The sequence below is a fragment of the Pinus tabuliformis genome, chromosome 1_2 (assembly GCF_031772625.1).
Source record: "Pinus tabuliformis cultivar Carrire ecotype Pingquan chromosome 1_2, CPIR1, whole genome shotgun sequence".
Classification (NCBI taxonomy): domain Eukaryota; kingdom Viridiplantae; phylum Streptophyta; class Pinopsida; order Pinales; family Pinaceae; genus Pinus; species Pinus tabuliformis.
In genome coordinates, this window is record NC_142298.1 from 356874429 (window position 1) to 356888223 (window position 13795).

A 13795-nucleotide genomic window follows, 5' to 3' on the forward strand; every position below is an offset into this window, starting at 1 on the left:
GATGTTGATGCAGAAAAGTAGGATGAACCTCCGTCTGATGAACTGATGCTCGATGTGGAAGGTCCGATAGATCCCATTGATCCACCTCCTAGTGAGTCCTCTACTTCAAGAAAAATACCTTTGTGGCTCAAAGATACTCTTGAAGATGCTGAGAAACATATTGCACCAAGGGGGACATTTTGCGAAAGCAAGAAGCCAAATAGGTACCAAGGGTACTTCGCTGCCATGAGTACCATTTTTCAATCTGAGCCTTGCACATTCGAAGATGTCGTGAAACACCAAGTTTGGAAGGATGTGATGAATGCGAAAAATGAGTCAATCATGAAGAATGATGTCTGGGATGTCGTTCCTAGACCCAATGATAAGTCAGTGGTCACTTTAGAATGGCTCTACAAGATCAAACATGGAGCTGATGGGAGTGCTGAGCAGTTCAAGGCCAAATTTGTTGCTCAAGGCTTCTCTCAAAAGGAAGGAGTAGACTATGATGAGATATTTGCAATGGTTGCACGATATACCACCATTCGTTCGATCATAGCCCTTGTTGCCTCGCAACGATGGAGCCTACACCAAATGGATGTGAAAATTGCCTTCTTGCATGGTTCACTTAAAGAGGAAGTCTATATGGAACAACCCAAGGGGTTCAAAGTTGAAGATCGTGAGACACATGTATGCAGGTTGAAGAAAACCCTCTATGGGTTGAAGCAAGCCCTAGGGCTTCGTATGAGAGGATTGATAGCTATCTTATGAAGTTGGGATTTACAAGGAGCGACACTGACCCGAACCTTTACTTCAAGGTTGAAAAGGACAAGCCCCTCATTCTAGTCTTTTATGTGGATGATCGCTTTCTGACAAGTGATGACCCTCTCATTCATCAATGCAAGAGGGAGTTGGCTTCCAAATTTGAGATGAAGGACCTAGGACTGATGCATTACTTCCTAGGGTTGGAGGTCTAGCAAAATCCAGGTGAGATTTTCCTTTCTGAAGAAAAATACATTGTGAAGCTACTTGAGAGATGTAGGATGGTGGATTGCAAGTCCGTGACTACTCCGATGGAACTCAACTTTAAGAAGCTATGAAGAAGTGTTGTTGGGCTCGGATTAGCGAACCCTTCCAAGTATCGTCAACTTGTGTGGAGCCTTATGTTCTTGGTCAACTCCCATTCTGACATATTCTTCGTTGTGAACACGTTGAGTCAATTTATGGTCGAGCCTCATCACATTCATTGGATTGTTGCCAAGAATCTCTTTAGATATCTTTGGGGCACAATCCACAATGGATTGAGATACACTGCCGAGAAATTGAGACTACTTGGATATTCAGACGTTGACTGGGTTGGCAATGTGGTGGATCGTAAGAGCACGTCTGGGTGCTGCTTCTCCTTGGGGTCTGCTTCAATATCTTGGATGAGAAGGAAGCATAAATCGGTTGCACTAAGCACTGTTGAGGGCGAATACATTGCTGCGAGCATGGCATGTTGTAAAGCTGTTTGGTTGAGGAAGCTCTTTAGTGAGCTATTTGAGCACGTTTTGGATACCACCGTGATCTTCTGCAACAACCAGAGTGGGGTTCATTTGTCAGAGAATCTCGTGTTCCAAGACTGCTCCAAGCACATTGATATCAGGTACCACTTTATTCGAGATATGGTACAACGAGGAGCAATAAGGCTCCAACACATTAGAAGGGATGAGTAGGTCGTAGAGATTCTCACGAAGCCTTTGGGGAAGGTCAAATTCTTAACCTTCTGAGAGAGACTCGGAGTCGTGTAACAACCCTCCTATGAGGGTCCCGTATGAGTTGGACACTGAGCTCTGGGAGCTCCTGGGGGCTTGGGGTACTTCTTGGAGCTATGAGCAACCATAGGGTGAGTGGTTCACCTTCCCCTAGTAGTGCACTAGATACAAGATGAGTGGTTCACCTTCGCCTCCACGGACACATGCATGTAGGGTAAGTGGTTCACCTTTCCCTACGATTGACATATGCATAGGATGACCGATGAGCGGTTCACCTTCTCCTATGGCATATGAACGGGATGAGTGGTTCACATTCTCCTGCTGATGCCCCAACACACATCCTACCCATGGAGTCTAGGACTCATGGGAAGTACCTTTCATTTGGCCAATGAGTTGGGAAAAGATGGTTAGGGACCATAGCACTACCGATGGATGCATTGTGTATTTCCGTACTCCCTATGATTAGGATGCATGGTGTTCAACAACTTGATCTGGGATCAAGGACTAACTTTTGTCAGTGGAGAGTGGTATGATCTTATGACTAACTCTCAATCACTTCTTCTTTATTATTACTTCATGGTTTAGCGGAGCAGGGCACTGATGACAGGGATGGTACAGGATGACAGGATGGCATGATGATGATAGATAGATTGGTAGGCGGAATTCTCCCTAGTTGAGAGGGAGTGTTAAAATTGGAAACTAGGACCAAATTCTACCTTACGACAACTTATATGATGGAGATGATTATTGAATTGGATTTTTCTTTTCGAGAGGTCCAATTTTGATATAAAGATCATCTCATTCTGACACGCAGAATTGGAATTTTGAATTTATTCTCTCTCATGCACAAATTGTCAAGGTCGGCCTTCGTCAAATGTAGGCTCATAAGCCCAACAAATGTGTCTCCTCACCCTCAACGAAGTGTATAAATAGGAGTGACCTCTCTCCTCATTTGGACATCACTCATCTCATCACATATCTCTCTCTCTCATCTCTTGATTGGTGCGTACAACTTGGACGCAGGCTTCTCTACTTCGCACATGTGAAAGGAGGACGAATTTCTGGGTTTGTTTGCTGACCAAAAATTTCAGGAAAACGGAACAACGTTGACCAGCGTTGAGCAAGGTGCTTTTGACCAGCATTGACTTCGTTTTTGTGGGAAGAAATCTGATTTTTGAAGGCCACATTTATTGGCACAGTTTTCGAGAAGTTTGGGACAATTTGACTTGGGTTGACTTCAAAATTGACTGCAAAATTTACAGCAGTGTTTTCTCCCTCCTTTGACTAGTTTGACCGAATTGTTTTGGGCTGACTTTGACCCTCTTGGAAGGCCAAATTTATATGTTGTTGACCGAGCTGCTTGAAGGACATTTTGGAGTTGCTTTGACAACTGTTGACTTTCTGGTTAGGGCTACAGTTGACTGTTGATTTGACAGGACTGTTTTGGGCAAGTTAATTTGATATTTGTTCTCTCTCTGCTGAACTATTGAAGAATAATAAGAAGATTTGATCAAAGGGTCTCCCCACATTGGCGTTTTTCCTTAGCATCCGCCACATCTTGTGTCCTCTTGTCTTAGTTTGTCTTTTGCACATGTTTTTATGTTCTATCTGCATTTACTATCAATGTGTTTAAGTTAATGTGATGCTACTGGAAATAATTGGAAATTGTCATTAGGCTGATAAGGAACGTTGAAGTAAATTTTGCTAAAGCATAGAACATATCATCGTTATCTAAAATTAACACATGGGTGATGGATCAATCTCATAAGTATAAACCTGATTCCCCTCAGTTTCCTTTCTATCCAAGTCGCCTTCAATTAGCCATTTTTTAGTGGAACAAATGACCTCATAATAAGATGAGGTTTGTTTCAGTGAAATGGGAGGCTTATGGTCTGTTGAAAGTCCTTTGTTCTTTTCCCATTTGTTAAGCTGGAATTTTTGTGCCTGTTATCTTTCCATTTCCTTCAACCTATTCTAAAGCGTGATATGATTAGCCCTCATGGTAGTAATTTCCTCGGCATGTTTCGCTTCCATGTCCTTAATTACTTGTACGTGCTCTGCTTCCATCACAATCACATGATTTTGAATAGTGGACATCTTATTAGAATGATTAACTTCCATGGTTTCCATTTTCTTAGCATGTTTTTCTTCCATATCCTTTACGAGTTGAGCCAATTCTTTAACAGAATCACTTTCAGTCTCTTTAATCTCTTTTCCTTTAGATTCTCATGATTTATCTAGACCCCTAGAAAAACTGGAATTTCAGATTTTCCAAATGCTTTCCTGCACTTTTCCAATTCTTCAGCTAAAGTCTAAGCAACCTTTACATCAACAAGTTTCTCATGCCTTAGCTCATAAGAAATACTAGCTATAAATGCATCAAGGTAATGGAGCAACAAAGACTTGTTTGGAAGTTTATAATCCTGAGGTAAACTCTTAATAGTATCATTAAACCTCTTATTGAATTCGTCCATTGTCTCATTTTCACTCTTATTCATATTGTTAATGGCATCAAGTAAATCCCTTTCATCCTTCCTATCTCCATATTTATTCTTAAAGGCATTGATAATAGCTTGCAGAGAATCAAAAGAATTATTAGGAAAATCATGAAACCAATCCATAACTTCATATTCCAGAGAACGGAAAAAGAGCCTCATCCTAATATGTTTATGGTTATAGTTAGCAGTTGTACACCACTTACTCACACAAAGAAGTAACTTCTTGAGGTGATCTTTAGCATTAATTGCATTATTTCCTTGAAAAGAAAGCAAGTTATCAATAACCTTTTTTGGAATAACATGCCGATAGCCTTGAATGTTAGTAAAATTACAAGGGGCGAACCAGTCATCCATGATGTTTGGCTCACTTAACCCTAAAAGAGAAGGTGGATATCATAGGGGTTCTTGCTCAAAATTAGCAAGAAGTCTATGAGAAGAAGGCTTCTAGCAGAAATTCTTACAGAAAATGAAAAGTGAAGTCGCCACTTGAACATGAATATAAATCGAAAAATCCAAGATGTAAAAACTGAAATGGTAGTCGAAAAATCGAGTCAAAGAAAACTTATCCCTGACAATGGCACCAAAAAATGTTGTTGCCTAAGATGTACACCTAACTGTGGGAAATTTCTCCAACCCTACAAGGTATAGTCTTTATGGCGCAATGCTCAGAGAAGGGGTTGTCACCTAGTCAACACTCTCTTTGTTTAGACTCTCTCCTAGGGTAGTTGATACTTGGGGGATCTGTTGTTGCTCAAATTGTATAGGCACGATGTGACAACGACTCAGGGCGAGGGCTGTCAGTCTGATCCCCATCCTCTCTGTTCTAGTTGTCTCCCAAAAAAAGGCTATGGGGGTTAGTTCCTATGGAATGTGAGAATGCGATATTTTTTGGCAACCAACAAGTCTGGGAGACATGATTGAATTGTCTAGCCACCTGGTTGATTTTAGCAAGTTAATAGATTAGATTGTATTATTTTAGTGAGACCAATGCCTTATGGAGTGAACTACTTGCTTTATATCAAGTACCAAATGATTTGATGGAAAATCACTGTTTAAGAGATGCTTAGCTATCCTATATGAAGTGCAAGTCCTACAATCTAGGTGAAATGCAAAGTCTTGGTTTATTTTAGTTAAATGCCTAACTAAGTGAATCCCTTAATCCTTAGCTATTTTGAGGATAGTCTCAAAAGTAAGTTGTAGAGAGAAGTCAAGGTGAAGCAAGCAATGTCTTGGTTAATGATACCTCCCCTTGAAATCTAACTACCCGGTGCTTCCAATGTTGCAGACACTGTGGCTCTGACCACTGCAATGTCATCATGTTAACCATTAGAGGGGGTCTATCCTTCGCAAGCTACAAGAATAAGGGTGGCCCTATCTTTCTATCAACAAAGCTTATGCTTGGTGGTTAATTAATTTATACAGAACTATTCCTAAGATGCAAATGCAAGGTGATTGAGTGCTTCTTATGGTGAAATTATTATGATTATGGTGAGATTGCAATCGATCTTTAATTATGACAAAAGAGTACTTAATTAACGAATGGAGGATAATCTTAACCACAGTGCTGAAATTAAAAGTTCCAAAGAAATATATCTAATGTAACCAAGAGATAATTGAATGAAAGACAAGATCAATGCTCTTTATGACAATTCAGCAATATGTCAAAGATAAATTATCATTCACAATAGATATTCAATTTAACCTTGAACATTAACCTAATGACAATAATGGCTATAAGAAAGATTAGAACACTTATCCATGATATAACTTAGAACAATTAGCAAGGTTCCTTAGAGACAATACAGGGATGAAAAGGGTTCCAATAAAATATTGCTCAAGAGATAGACAATTTAGATGATTAAATTACCACAATGCCAATACAATCTCTTAGATGAAACAATTAGATCTCCAAAAGGAACAAGCAATTAAACACTAAGATGCCAAAGTCCAATGTGCCCGTTATGTATGATCATAATTTATGATGCTTACCAAACAGTGTGACGGTCATAAAAAATATACTAAACAATGATTACCCAATTGATGCAATGACTTGTTAATGTGTTAGGTGACTTTCAAGTTATATTTATGCCACTTTTATGTATATATTACAAATGTAAATGAAATGATTAGAGGCATCTAGTAAAACAAAGATAAAAATGAGAGTTTGAGGAGACAAACCAATAGGCCTTTAGGCCTTGCAGATGACTAGGTTGCTTGCCCAAAGTTCTTCCAATGAGTTAACCTCCTGCAACCACAATTGTTAGATTATTAAAATAATTAATATTTTTAATGGAGTTCCTAAGTCTAAACTTAGGAAAATTAAAATATTAATGGGTATTAATCTAATTGTGGTTGTAACTTCTAGAAGAAGACGAGGATCAAGCTAAAATTATTTGAGCCTTTGATTAGGAGTTAATCTAGGCCGTTGGTTGTCCAACAAAAAGGATATAAGAAGGGGCTTGAGTGTCATTTGGAAAATACACTGAAAGATCAAGAGATCGAATTTCTGAAGTGAGAAGTTCTCAGGAGGAAATTCTGATCGAGTAGATTTCTTGCAATTAAGGGGCAGGGATAGTTGGGTTCAATGTTGCACGAAGTGGGGACGAAGCGGGGACGCGAAAGCGTCATTTTCCAAAAATCTAGGAAGCGAAGCATCTGCTATATATATATATATATATATATATATATATATATATATATATATATATATATATATATATATATATATATTTATATTTATATTTTTTTGCATTTATACTCAAAACAAACATCCCAAATACCAAATTAATTGTAGAAGACATGAAAACATGCATATTTTTGCATAAATCAAGATAGATATAACATCCATTGTACATTAATGATTAATTATTCGAGCATCAACCATTTAGATGCATCAACCATCTAGAATCTAGATTCTTCTCCTCTTGTCTAGCCTTTGCCTCTACCTCGATTGTCTAGGGATATTAGTCAACATTGCCCAATTTTGATCAAACTACCTAATTCAAGACTTAAAATATGGTAGAAAAAGCTTAACATGCTTGATCGATGATTTTGACTTGATTGAAAGGTAATTTTTTACTAAGGGTGTGCCGCGTGACAAAAGAGTTCAACAATTAACACCACCAACACTAGGGTACATATAGGGCTTGGTGCTCTTGATTAAATGCTAATCGCATACCTTCATACTTGATATAATCTAATGAAATGCCACAATCCCATTGATCCTGAATTCCTGAAAACTGTTAAGTCCGCTAAATTTTGAATAGGATATGAAATTCTATTTTCTCCATATGAAGTCCAATGAGGCTGGAACCACTCTCAAACATGCTGAGTCATTTCATGGTAATGTTAAAATTTAAGTAAAAGGATGAAAATGAAAAATAAAGGAGAATGTCACTTTTACTTTAAGAATTTAACATTACCATGAGGGAGCATCTGCTATATTTATATTTTTTTTTTGCCTTCATTCGTCACCCTAACCCAAGGTGGACCCACCCCCAAGCAAACTCACCTAAAATTAAAAAAAAAAAAAAATGAAAAAAAAAACGATTTTCTAAATGCTTTTCTGGAAGCGTTTGGGAAGCGTACGCTTCCTCCTCTGAAGCGCCACACTACTTTGGAAGCGACGCTTCCGTACCACACTTCCGAATTTCCAAGAAACCGCAAAAATTTCGGAAGCAGTGCTTCCGAATTTCGAAAGCGCGCTTTCAGCCAAGCTTCCTAGGCGCTTCCGTACAGGATGTGCTTTGGGGCTTGGAACCGGGGGGGGCTTCGTGCAACATTGTTGGGTTGGAGTATCTTCTCCAGAGCCCAAGATATGCAGTGGAGAGACACCAGAGGGGTTGACACAGAGCCAAAAGGTCCCATGCAGATCTTGACATTGAGCCAGAAGAGCTCACGCAGAGGCAGCTCAGTCACTCACGCAGAAGTCCGACTTTTGCAAAGGAGCTGACATTTCTGAGTCGGGAGGGCTAGAAACTGCTCCAGAAGGCAAGACGTTTCCTAGTTGAGCTGACGCAGAGCCTATGAGAGCTCCACGCAAGCCCACACAGTAACTGCGTAGGGGCAGCGTAGTTGTAGCTGGGGGCAGCTGATTCAGCTATCGGAACAGCCAGGATTTTCCAAGTAGAGTGAGGTAATCTCACAATTCTTCTCTGCCAATTGTATTTCTCTATAATTGGATTGTTGTGAGGGCATCTAGAGTTGTATTCAAAAACTACCGCTTAATAATATAAAACCCTCAGAGCTATTGCACCAGTTTTCCTGCACTGGGTTTTCCGGGGACATTTATCCAAAAATAGTGGTGTCCATTGCGTTGTATTTTCTTTCTTGCTCAGTATCCTGTTTCCACTTATAATTTAATTAATTGAAGGCTATAGTGGTATTTACTTCGATATTTATCGTAGAACACAGTAAATAACTTCTATGGATTAACAAGTAGGAGAAGTAGCATCAGTTTGCTATAGTAGGGATTCCAGTTTAGGAATTTTCACAGGGTGAATCAATATTTCTTTTCAATTGTTATTTCTACCAGTTAGATCACTTATATTTAGAACACAAAATGAACAATAATAGAATAAATACTTTTATTAATTCCTTCTTTACGATAGATCAAGTACAATATATGTGTAGGGCTCCAACCCTATATGAGGACACCAATCTTCTATCTCCCAGGCTCCAACTTGTATTATGCTAAGCACCAACTTGGACTTTCCAAGGCTCCAACCTTGTCATTTTGAGGAACCAACCTCTAGGGCTCCAACCCTATCTCTGGTATAGGCTCCGACCTGGTTTTTTGAGGACTCCTATCCTTTAGGGCTCCAACCCTATCTTCCAAGGCACCAACCTTGTCTCTATGAGGCTCCAACCTCTAGGGCTCAAACCCTATCTCTGGTACAAGCTCCAACCTGGTCTTCTTTAAGACTCCTATCCTCTAGGGCTCCAACCCACGACTTCAATTCATCAAGATAAATTTAATAGTTCTTCAAGGCTCCCAATATCTTCTACAACTAGCCCTGAAAATAATCTTCACCTTCAAGAACGCCCTTGATCTCCAAAGCACTTAGCTCATTAATGACAAATTTGTCTTCTCAGAAGGTGTCTCCATACCTCTTCATGTTACCCAAACAAAACTTCTTCAAGGTCACCTCATGATGGCTTCAATGCATCATGGTCTTCAATGATCTCCACAAATCTTCAATATGTTGCTTCACAAAGTTCTCCAACTCTGCCTTATTATGTTCTCAAGAGAAGAATTTAACAAGCTCTATTTGTCCAATCCCAATAAATCAAAACTTCGACCATGATAACCATGACAACTTCAACCACAACATCTTCAACCACAACAATTGTTGATTTGGAGTAGCATCGGATGTGCTCTAAGCCTCAAATTTTTCAGGGAGGCTTGGGCACAAGTATTCCAAAGAACCCATCAAGCGTTTTGGGAAATTCCACCCATAAGTGATTATGTTAAAATAATTAATATTTTTAAAGGGATTCCTACGTCTAAATATAGGAAAATTAAAATATTAATGGGTATTAATCTAATCAGGGGTGAAACTTCTAGAAAAAACCATAGATCAAGTGAAAATGATCTGAGCCTTTGATTATGTTTTAATCCAGGTTGTTGGTTGTCCAACAGGAAGATATAAGAAGGGGCTTGAGGGTCATTTGGAAGACACACAAAGAGATAGAGAAAATTGATTTTCTGAAGTGAGAAGTTCTCAGAAGGAAAAATTGATTGAGGAAATCTCTTACAATTGAGGGGCAGGGATAGTAGCTTCTGGAGAGAGAGATTCTCAGCCAGAGATACATCAATAGAGAGAGGCAGTAATTGATCCAGAAGCCTTGATGCAGAGGTTGACGTAGGGCCAGAAGTGCCACACAAAAGTGATGCAGAGGCAGAGAGAGAAAGTCGAAAATCAGAGCAGAGGGTCAGTTTTAGCAGTCGAAATCTGGGGTGTGAGATCGGGAGGTTGAGAGCAGTGACTTTGGGCTTCTAATCGAATTCCTAGCTGGGTGATGCAGTGCTTGAAAGGGTTAACGCTGGGAAAGCGTAGAGGCAGCATAGAGCTAGTGCAATGCCTGCTAGGGGCATCTCATCCAGTAGCCGGGACTTTACTCAGTGATTATGTGAGGTCAACTCACAAAGCTTCTGCCAGTGTTTCTCTCAATAACTGAATAACCCTGTGAGGTATTCAATGATGTATTCAGATTTTGCTACTGCTTAATAGTAATAAACCTTCAGAACTGCTACACTGGTTTTCCCGCATTGGGTTTTTCGGGGACTATTTGTCCAAAAATAATTGTGTCCTATGTGTTGTATTTTTCTTTCTTGCTCAGTATTTTGTTTCCACATATATGTAAATTAAGTGAAGGTTGCAAATGTATTTACTTCGAAATTTACTGTAGAAGATAGTAAATAACTTGTATGATTTAATCAAGTAGGAGAAGTAACATCAGTTTGCTGCAGTAGGGATTCTGGTGTAGGAATTTTCACATGGTATCAGAGCTAGTGCAGGAGAAACAAGAGGAGCAGAACCAGAAACCCCAACGCTGAGCAGAAGGGGAAATCGAAAAGTTGTAGGAGGTAGCAAGTCGAAACCCTAGAGGGTTTGCGCAGTTCTAGCCGAAGGATCGAAAATTCGAGGTAGTCTCTCTCTCCGAGTGAGTTGACAGAGAGAAAAGAGCTTCCAGTTCGAATTTTTGAAGTGGCAGAGGGAGCAGCGTTAAACCTCAGTGTGAGGAGCAGTTGGTGGACGCAAATTTTTCAGTGAGCAGCTTTGTCGAGTTGAAAAGACATTAGAAGAAAGAAGCAGCAGAGCATAGTGAGGGAATACTTCCTCAATGATTTCTTGCCAAGGAAATCAACATTTCTCAATTGCTGAGCAATAGAGGAGCAACAACTTACCAGCTCCATCAAAAAGTGCGTAAGTCAGCCTAGGAGCTACGCAACAGGGAAAAAGAGGGAGTTCTTCAACAATATTCCGGAGGAGATGGCAACCAGTGGCTTGAGGGATCAGGATAGGTTGGACGGGGCTTCCAACTATGCCATATGGAAAGCTAGGATGACCTTCCTGCTAGATGAGCATGCCCTCAAGGTGTACATTGATAATGTGGTGGTTAAACCTACGAATGGAGATCCGCTAAAAAAATATAAAGCTGAGATGGCTAAGGCGAAGAGGATGATCCTAGATGGAGTCAAGGATCACATGGTGTGCCACGTTGCTAGCAAAGGTACCACTAAGGAGATTTGCAATGCCTTGGACACATTGTATCAGGGAACTTCCGAGCAGCAGAAGATGTACTTAGAGCAAAAGCTGATATCTGCTCAGATGCAGAAGGGGGAGCGACTGGATCCATTCCTTACGAAACTGAAGGAGACCTGTGATGAGTTGTCAGTTGCGGGACATACTCCTCAAGACTCGGAGTTAGTGAGATTGGCTCTAAACTCTGTCTCAGATGATTGGCAAATCTTTGTCCAGAGTATCCTGGGCAAAGCAACATTGCCAAATTGGGATGAGATGTGGGCATCTGTGAAACAGGAAGAGCTAAGGAGAGACTTGCTCAAGGTCAAACTTGACGGGAGCAGCAATAGTAGTGGGTCGAAGCCCAGAGTGGAGGAAGAGGATAATGCAACCCTTGCATCAAAGGGGCAGTTTGGTCAACAGAGACGCAAGAAGGACATCTCCAAGATGAAGTGCTTCAAATGTGGCGAGATGGGCCACTATGCATCGTAGTGTCCTTTGAAGAAAAAGGACAAGGACAAGAAGCTTGATCCCAAGGTTTCAGCCGCAAAGATTTACGAGGAGGAGTTCGCCATGACAGCCAAGATACCTTCAGGAGGGACGTGGGCTAATATAGAGCTGTAGTTGGGAGGATTGTAGATGACAGGGTCCTTGAGGAGCCCACCTCTTGCATCATCACCTTGCTACGGGAGCCCATAATCAGTAGTAGAGGGATGGTGGAGTTTCAGTTAGTGCCATGGAGTGTTGATTCAAAAGATGCAGTGGCTAGGAGAGCCAGAGACTGAGTAGCGCAGAGCAATGAGGCAGCAGTGCGAGGAGGTACATTGCAAAGCTTCAATAGCGTAGTGGCTTCAGAGGCAGAGTGGGGCTAGCAACAGTCAGGATGTCAACACCGAGGAGTATCCACTGGATACTTATCCAGTTTCGGGTGATTTCAGTTGTTTCTCTCAGCAACTAAGTTGCATTACGAATGCAGTGTTAGCAGTGGCGGCGCTAGCAGCATAGCAGATGCAGCGTTTGAGAGGGAGCTGCAGTACAGATGTAGCATTGGCAGTGGCAGTGTCAAAGAAAACAGTACAGTAGCAGCAACAACGCAGTGGTTGGTGGATAGTATGTCAGCCATCAGCAGCGCAAAGACGATGCTTCAGAATCAGAGCAATATGCAGAAAGGCAGTGTATTGCTAGAGCATATTCCTCACTAAGAGGGAGTGTTGATTTGGGGTAGCATCGGATGTGCTCTAAGCCTCAAATTTTGCAGGGAGGTTTGGGCATAGGTATTCCAAAGATCTCAGCAAGTGTTTTGGGAAATTCCACCCAAAAGTGATTATATTAAAATAATTAATATTTTTAATGGGGTTCCTACGTCTAAACTTAGGAAAATTAAAATATTAATGCTATCAATCTAATCAGGGGTGAAACTTCTAAAAAAAGCCATGGATAAAGTCAAAACGATCTGAGCCTTTGATTATGTTTTATTCTAGGTAGTTGGTTGTCCAACAGGAAGATATAATAAGGGGCTTGAGGGTCATTTGGAAGACACACAGAGAGAAAGAGAAAATCAATTTTCTGAAGTGAGAAGTTCTCAAGAGGAAAGATCGATTGAGGAAATCTCTTGCAATTGAGGGGTAGGGATAGAAGCTTCCGGAGAGAGAGATTCTCAGCCGGAGATACATCAACAGAGGGAGGCAATAAGTGATCCAGAAGCCTTGACACAGAGGCTAATGCGGGGCCAGAAGGGCCACGCAGAAGTGACGCAGAGGCTAACGCAGGGCCAGAAGGGCCATGCAGAAGTGACACAAAGGTAGAGAGAGAGTCGAAAATCAGAGAAGAGGGTCAGTTTTAGCAACCGAAAGCTAGGGTGTGAGACCGAGAGGCTGATAGCAGTGACTTTGAGCTCCTAATCGAAATCCCAGCTGAGTGATGTAGTGCCTGAAAGGGTTGACACTGGGATAGCGTAGAGGCAACGCAAAGCTAGCGCAGTGCCTGCCAGGGGCATCTCATCCAGTAGCCAAAATAGCCGGGACTTTTCTCAGTGATTGTGTGAGGTCAACTCACAAAGCTTCTGCCAATCTTTTTCTCTGTAACTGAATAACCCTGTGAGCTATTCAATAATGTATTCAAATTTTTCTACTGCATAATAATAATAAACCCTCAGAGCTACTACATCGATTTTCCTGCATTGGGTTTTTCAGGGGACTATTTGTCCAAAAATAACTGTGTCCTATGTGTTGTGTTTTCCTTTCTTACTCAGTATTTTGTTTCCGCATATATGTAAAACTAAGTTGCAGGAAGCGTGGCCCTAGGGGGCGTTTCTCCAGGG

At 40.9% G+C, this 13795-nt stretch overlaps 1 protein-coding gene across 4 annotated transcripts in view; it reads right to left on the reverse strand.

The window, feature by feature from the left end:
* Positions 1 to 13795, reverse strand: part of LOC149205841 (kihadalactone A synthase LFS-like) — a 406192-nt gene that overhangs the window by 56215 nt on the left and 336182 nt on the right. The window contains exon 10 of one of the 4 annotated variants that reach the window (XR_016252495.1): positions 6407 to 6473. The exons of the other annotated variants lie outside the window; for them this stretch is intronic. The gene's annotated coding sequence lies outside the window, so the exon portion shown is untranslated. The remainder of the gene's footprint in view (positions 1 to 6406; positions 6474 to 13795) is intronic. 4 annotated transcript variants of the gene reach the window in all.